At 41.5% G+C, this 8545-nt stretch overlaps 1 pseudogene across 1 annotated transcript; it reads left to right on the top strand.

Annotated features, from left to right (window-relative positions):
• Positions 1-5316: 5316 nt before the first annotated feature.
• Positions 5317-6827, top strand: LOC311136818 (C-C motif chemokine 4-like; annotated as a pseudogene). Its single transcript, XR_014615457.1, has 3 exons — positions 5317-5451; positions 5615-5734; positions 6332-6827. The product of XR_014615457.1 is annotated as a C-C motif chemokine 4-like (transcript).
• Positions 6828-8545: the final 1718 nt, after the last annotated feature.

Below are 8545 nucleotides of genomic sequence, written 5' to 3'. Positions count from 1 at the left end.
GCATTGTTTCTGCATGAAATGCCACCCTGCCAATATTCACAAATACACACATCTCCACACACATTACAACAGACACAGACACAGTTGGCACTCTTGCCTGCCTCATTTTTGTTCACACCTTTTTACTCTCTCACCTGTTCTAGCAGTATAGTATTGACTCTGTTGCTATTGCTGGCTGTATCACAGGACGATAAGGGATGTGCGTATGTTTTCAGGGCTGGCTTTGGGATATGTGATGACCCCATGTCCCCCTTTAGCATGGTGCAGTATTTATAGAGCTAATTCCTGGTTGTGGCACAGCAGAGGTGAATGTTTACACACCTGCTTATTCGTTTCAGGTCAGTGAGGAAGCCTGGTCAGTCAGAATATCTCTGTACTTTACTAGCTATGTATGTATGCACTGTATGTATGCCCACTCATCTACTATCACCTGGTTGCTTTTATACTCTCTAAAGCCTCTTTATTATTATCATTATTATTATTATTATTATTAGTAGGGTTTATATTTGTGCTTTTTTAATACAGTACATGGCCCATCTTGCATCGATCTGCTTGTTTCTTATTTAGGATGCTGCAGTTCCCTGGTTTAGTGCACAAACTCATAGAGATAAAATCCCTGTTGTGCTGGTCTGACTCTCCAGTGCCTCAGCCTCTCTGGGATTGGGTCTGTGTGAGTCAGGGACTGGGGGGTCAAAGGGCAGGCAGGGGGAACTTCTGTAGCTGCATGCAGTGTGTAATGATGATGCTTCATGGCTTCTAGTCTCTCCACAGGTAATACATCATCTTACAATCATTTTGATTTTGTTTTCTATAATAACTGTTACTGATGGGTTTTTATTTCATTTTACTGGGAATTCTGCTTTGGGGTAGTCTTGTTTTCTGAGTGACGTGGCAGGGAATTGTCTTTCTCTTTTGAAGCTTCTTTGACAAACAGCTTATTTTCTTCTGCTTTAAAAAAATAATTTTCCCTCTTTGAATCACTTGCTCTTTGTGTGTTTATTTGAGTGTGGAGTATATGTCTAAAGTAGTTTCATTCACCAACGGTCATTCTCTGCCAAGCCTCCAGTGGAAAACACCAGAGAAACTGTCTGTCTCACTCTGCATCCTCTGGGACTTAGGGACTGTGTGATGAGTGTGTGATGAGTGTGTTATGAGTGTGTGATGAGTGTGTGTGTGTGTGTGTGTGTGTGTGTGTGTGGACGTGACCAGAAGTCGCCACAAGAATAGTAAACTAACAAAAATTTGACCAACTTGGGACATTTTATTAGTCCCCACGAGGTCAAATGCTATTTCTAGGGGGTTTAGGGTTAAGGTTAGAATTAGTGTTAGGGTTAGAATTACGTTAAGGGTTAGGGTTAGGAGCTAGGTTCAGTTTTAGGGTTAGGGTTAGGAGCTAGGGTTAGGTTTAGGTTTAGGTTTAGGTTTAGGGTTAGGGTTAGGGTAAGGGTAAGAGCACGGGTTAGGGTTAGGTTTAGGGTTAGGGGTTAGGGAAAATAGGATTTTGAATGGGACTGAATTGTGTGTCCCCACAAGGTTAGCTGTACAAGACTGTGTGTGTGTGTGTGTGTTTATTTATTTCCACTACCCCAAATTGTGTAATTATCTCTAAATAACAAACAATACACTCTTATAGAAAATCCATGGCAGTATCACATTGGGTAATCCAGTTTTCAAATCATGCCTATCAGCATACCACAGCTCACATCGACCTAGACATTACATGGAACTTCCACCAATCAATCTTTCTCTCAGAGCCAAGATGGAAACAAAATGGCTGTCTGCAGATTCAAGTCATTTCTATGACTGTGTGGGTATACACTGAGTGTACAAAACATTAGGACCACCTGCTCTTTCCATGACATAGACTGATCAGCTGAATCCAGGTGAAAGCTATGATCCCTTATTGATGTCACTTGTGAAATCCACTTCAATCAGTGTAGATGAAGGGGAGGAGACAGGTTAAAGAAGGATTTTTAAGCCTTGAGACAATTGAGACATGAATTGTGTATGTGTGCCATTGAGAGAGTGAATGGGAAAGACTAAATATTTAAGTGCCTTTGAATGGGGTATGGTAGTAGCTGCCAGGCGCACCGGTTTGAGAACTGCAATACTGCTGGGTTTTTCACACTCAACAGTTTCCCGTGTGTATCAAGAATGGTCCACCACCCAAAGGACATCCAGCCAACTTGACACAACTGTGGGAAGCATTGGAGTCAACATGGGCCAGTATCCCTGTGGAACACTTTTGACACCTTGTAGAGTCCATGCCCCAACAAATTGAGGCTGTTCTGAGGGCAAAAATGTGTGCAACTCAATATTAGGAAGATGTTCCTAATGTTTCTTACACTCAGTGTTTATTTGATTATATTTAATGAGCTTCACTGTCTATGAAAGCTTGACGTTACATACGGTAATTGTGGTTAGCTTTACAGTATATGACTATATAGGACTATTATGAACTTTACCCAGTACCAGGATATTCACCTGGGCGGTAGGTAGCCTAGCGGTTAGTAACCGAAAGGTTGCTAGATCAAATCCCCAAGCTGACAAGGTGAAAATCTGTCGATGTGCCCTTGAGCGAGGCAGTTAACCCTAATTGCGCCAGGGTCACCGTTGATAATGGCTGACCCTGGCCGTGACCCCACTCTCCGATGGTGTCTCAGGGGGAGTTGGGATATGCAGGTATATATTTGATGATATTTAATTAGCTTCACTGTCTATGAAAGCTTGGCGTTACATAAGGTAATTGTGATTAGTTTCACAGTATATAGGACTAAGAAAGGAAATAAACAGTTTTTGTACCAAAGAAAGAAAAGTGACAAGGAAATAAAACCTTGTGGGTATTTTCCTCGTATGACATACACTTCTGCTTTTTATTATCAGGGGAGAGGGGAGTTCGATGTTACACTTGAATACTTTGTGAAGAACCACAAATAACTCTTCAGTGGTACAGCACTCCATTGTATGAGCTTTTTTGAAAACTCCAACGAGGGGGCTCCCTATAAACATAAACCAAAGCATATAAACATAAAGACACAAGACCAAATGTGAGATAAACATTTTGGCATCTTTTCATTTTGGCATCTTTTGCCAACCAAGGGTCAATATCCCTAAATGACATTCCTCCAAACTAGTCAATTACACATGCCTTGTAATTTGTATCTAATTTCGAGGTCTAGATTGTTTATTCGAGCTTGATGATATGCCTGATATGCTGATGAGTTCAGCAGATTGCTTGTCCAGTCAACCATGTACTTATTTGCTGTTAATATATAGCAACTCTCATTTATAATGGCAACATTCGATCATAAATACAGTGAATTAATGCTAACGGCCATGATGCATTCTATACTAAAGACGTTGACATGCATGACTAGAAACACAGTAAAAAAAAACAGTAATAGGATTACTTTTAATAACGTGCTTGAGTAAAACTTTACATACCAAAATACACTGTATGTCTCACAGAGCTACAGTACCAGTCAAAAGATTAGACACACCTACTCATTCCAGGGTTTTTCTTTATTTTTACTATTTTCTACATTGTAGAATAACAGTGAAGACATCAAAACTATGAAATAACACATATGGACTCATGTACTAACCAAAAAAGTGTTAAACAAATCCAAATATATTTTATATTTTAGATTCTTCAAAGTAGCCACCCTTTGCCTTGATGACAGCTTTGCACACTCTTAGCATTCTCTCTACCAGCTTCACCTGGAATGCTTTTCCAACAGTCTTGAAGTAGTTCCCACATATGCTTAGCACTTGTTGGCTGCTTTTCCTTCACTCTGCGGTCCGACTCATCCCAAACCATCTCAATTGGGTTGAGGTCGGGTGATTGTGGAGGCCAGGTCATCTGATGCAGCACTCCATCACTCTCCTTCTTGGTCAAATAGCCCTTACACAGCCTGGAGGTGTTTTGGGTCATTGTCCTGTTGAAAAACAAATGATATTCCCACAAAGCGCAAACCCGATGGGATGACGTATCGCTGCAGAATACTGTGGTAGCCACGCTGGTTAAGTGTGCCTTGAATTCTAAAAAAAAATCACCAGCAAAGCACCCCCACACCATCACACCTCCTTCTCCATGCTTCATGGTGGGAACCACAAATGCGGAGATCATCCGTTCACCTACTCTGCGTCTCACAAAGACACGGCGGTTGGAACCAAAAATCTCAAATTTGGACTCATCAGACCAAAGGACAGATTTCCAACTGTCTACTGTCCATTGCTCGTGTTTCTTGGCCCAAGCAAGTCTCTTCTTCTTATTGGTGAGCTTTAGTAGTGGTTTCTTTGCAGCAATTAGACCATGAAGGCCTGATTCACGTGGTCTCCTCTGAACAGTTGATGTTGAGATGTGTATGTTACTTGAACTCTGTGAAGCATTTATTTGGGCTGCAATTTCTGAGTCTGGTAACTCTAATGAACTTAACCTCTGCAGCAGAGGTAACTCTGGGTCTTCCTTTCCTGTGGCAGTCCTCATGAGAACCAGTTTCACTGAGTAAAGGGTCTGAATACTTAATTAAATGTAATATTTCTTATTTTTTATACATTTGCAAACATTTCTAAAAACCTGTTTTTGCTTTGTCATTATGGGATATTGTGTGTAGATTGATGAGGGAAAAAAACGATTTCATCTACTTTAGAATAAGGCTGTAACTTAACATAATGTGGAAAAAGTCAAGTGGTCTGAATACTTTCTGAATGGACTGTATGTACAGTTGGGCCCGAAATGATTGACACATTGATAAAGATTAGCAAAAATGACTGTATAAAATAAATAATCCAAATACTGAGCTACTGTACGTCTCACACAGCTATATGTATACAGTAGTATATTATAGACTACGTCCAGTATATCAATCTCATGTACTGTAACGATGAAACAAAAAAATGCATATTCTGTGCCAAGTCACTAAGTATGAATACACCAACTCTCCTTCTCTAAGTTTCAATTACTCTAAGAATATTTTTGTTGATTAACAGATTAACAGGCTATAGAACCTAAAAGTCCCACAAGGGCTTTTCTTCATTATGAATTCACAATCATATGTATACTTCTGGTGTAAAACCCAATGCTGAAAAAGAGAAGTGAAATACAGCCACGTCATAATGCAGAGAAAACATTACGCGTGGGACGAAACCCACTCACGTGTACACCTACCAAATATTTAACAATTAGATGTGAAAAAGATTACCAAGACTATCATTAGGGGGAGACCCTTGTCTGGGTCTCCCCCTAACTCTCCCTCTATAGTATAAAGACTGGTCCTCTGTACAACACAACAACACAGAGAATAAAGCTTTAGACCTGAAGTCACAACACTTTACTGGTCATTCACTCTCCACCCCACCTGGACCAACTCTAAGCCAACATGTTCACCACTCGTCTTGCTATGCTGTCTGCACTTGTTCTGGTACTGAGTGCCATCACATTTACCGAAGGTAAGAGACAACTAGAACGTTTGTGTGTGTGTGTGTGTGTGTGTGTGTGTGTGTGTGTGTGTGTGTGTGTGTGTGTGTGTGTGTGTGTGTGTGTGTGTGTGTGTGTGTGTGTGTGTGTGTGTCCCAAACTGACCCATAAGTGTGTGTTGTGTGTGTTGTCTAGGCCTGCGTATGGCAAGCGGACCGAAGAAGTGTTGTTTTACCTTTGCTATCGTCAGATACCCAGAGGTAGAGTGGTGGGTTATGCCAAGACCAGCCAGCAGTGCTCCAACCCAGCCATTCTGTGAGTAACCTTACTGTTCTTTAGCTGTTTCTGTGTGAGAGTGGATATGTGGCAATGAGTGCTTGAGAGGTATTTATAAGTTAGTGTGATCCAAACACTCAAGGTACCACAGAAAAGTATTTGTGGTTCAGACTAGACACTCATGAAATGTCCAAAAAATGTGTTATGTTGTAAAAGTACAGGTGTCAGACAGACAGAGAACCATTGATTCAATCATGCTGTAACTGGGATAGTTACAGGACTGACAGGCAATGATTGGTATTATTGGTCCAAATCCTTGAAGAAAACAGTGTAAGAGACCACTCCACAAAGAGAGAGAGAGAGCTTCATCTCATCCTGTTGTATAACCCAGAATGTGTTCCTCTTTCCTGTGATCAACTTTCACTACCTAAATTTCACGTCGTCATGCATTTTCCTTTAAAAATGAGAACAAAAGTCCTCTGACATCATCATCTAAAACTAGGTTATAGATCTAACATAGATCTAAAACAGGATGTCATAAGTCATGAGTGAGCCTTGGATATCTTGTATGTGATTGTCCCAATGTGGTGTTGCTGATGTTATGCTGTGCTAATAACCCTGTTTTTCTATATCCAGGTTTAAGACTCAGGCGGGGCGACAGGTGTGTGCCAGGTCCTCAGACAGATGGGTGAAGGACTACATCAGCTTCCTGGACAGCAAGAAATCTGGGGAGCAGACACCACTCCTGTAACCTTCAGAGCCTCTTTTGTACCTCTCTTTCACAAGGATATGGCCAGTGATCTGCCTCAGAGACAGCAGTCATGGTCCTGAGCCAAAACACAACCTGGGTCTGGGGATATAGATAAGCTAGATGATCTCTATATAACTGTAACACTGTGAGCAGCCTGTATACCTTTCTCTTTACCATTTGACGCCTGTGATCAAATGACAGATAACTATTTGACAGAGAACGATTGTCAATATTTATTTTTTGAATTCTATTCAATACACACATCCGTAAAACACATAATTGTGTAGAATTACTTGTGCATAGTGATGATTAGATTAAATTAGAATTAGTTCCATAGAATGACCTAGGTTATGTTACATTTCAGTATGCTTGATTACTGAATTGCAGGCTATTGGCCTATATTCTGTTTTATTGCCTTCAATTCATTAAAATGCATGTGGATAAATCATTTGTTGGTTTCAAGGCCTCGCTCTCTGTTTTAATGCTTACCTGATTAAAAAGGACTGTAAAATATCTCTAAACCACACAGAATATACAGATGTGCTCAATTGTGTAAGTGTGTCTAACCGTCTCAGTGTGAAGAACATGACAGTGTCACTGGCCATCTCATTCTGGAGCTGATATATTATCTGCAAATGAACTCTAGTGGTGGATTTCTAACTATTGTATCAGTCATAGGCTCATAGTGTGTGTGTGTGTGTGTGTGTGTGTGTGTGTGTGTGTGTGTGTGTGTGTGTGTGTGTGTGTGCCATTGCTGAATCTCAACAGCATCTCCTGGCTGATCTGCGCAAATTGTGCGTAATAACAAAGTTACAATATTTCTATGGCTACAATCACCAAACCAAATGTGTGTAATATGTTACAATATTGCTATGGTTAATCACCAAAACAAATGTGCGTAAAACAATGTCACATTCCAAAAATGTGCATAGGCCAAATAAAAATGTTATAACAAACCATATAGGTATAGTCTACAATAAGCTACTTCTATGTGTGCTTAGTCCCCTCCTGTACTCCCTGTTCACCCATGACTGCGTGGCCAAGCACGACTCCAACACCATCATTAAGTTTGCAGACGACACAATGGTGGTAGGCCTGATCACTGATAACGATGAGACAGCCTATAGGGAGGAGGTCAGAGACCTGGCAGTGTGGTGCCTGGACACAACCTCTCTCTCAACGTGATCAAGACAAAGGAGATGATTGTGGACAACAGGAAAAGGAGGACCGAGTACACCCCCATTCTCATCGACGGGCCTGTAGTGGAGCAGGTTGAGAGCTTCAAGTTCCTTGGTGTCCACATCACCAACAAACTATTATGGTCCAAACACACCAAGAAAGTCGTGAAGAGGGCACGACAAAGCCTATTCCCCCTCAGGAGACTGAAACGATTTTGCATGGGTCCTCAGATCCTCAAAATGTTATACAGCTGCACCATTGAGAGCATCTTGACTGGTTGCATCACAGCCTGGTATGGCAACTGCTCAGCCTATGACCGCAAGGCACTACAGAGGGTAATGCATACGGCACAGTACATCACTGATGCCAAGCTTCCTGCCATCCAGGACTTCTATACCAGGCGGTGTCAGAGGAAGGCCCTAAAAATTGCCAAAGACTCCAGCCACCCTAGTCATAGACTGTTCTCTCTGCTACCGCACAGCAAGCGGTACCGGAGCGCAAAGTCTAGGTCCAAAAGGCTTCTTAACAGCTTCTACCCCCAAGCCATAAGACTACCCCCCGCTGCTACTCGCTGTTTATTACCAATGCATAGTCACTTTACCCCTACCTACATGCAGTGGCGACCCGTCATTCAGGGCAGAGCCCCACCTGTTTTGAGCCCCACATTCATAGCTTTTTGGGGGGCTTACCTGTTTTGCATGTTATTTTGGCATTAATACGTGTCACATATCAGTTTGCAAACAATGTATAAAAATAATAATAATAATTGAGTTAATAAAGCCACATACAAACATGGTCTCTTTTTTGCTTTCTTGAGTAAGGCAGGTCCAAAATGCAGGTGTTTCAGCTTAGCTCAGTGCTGTCTGTGGTGGTGGGGCAGCCAGCGGAAAATACAGAGCGTAGGTGTTGGTAATGTTCTC

The sequence above is a fragment of the Coregonus lavaretus genome, assembly GCF_964263955.1.
Source record: "Coregonus lavaretus genome assembly, chromosome: 11".
Taxonomy (NCBI): Eukaryota; Metazoa; Chordata; class Actinopteri; order Salmoniformes; family Salmonidae; genus Coregonus; species Coregonus lavaretus.
This window is presented reverse-complemented; position numbering and strand designations above follow the sequence as displayed.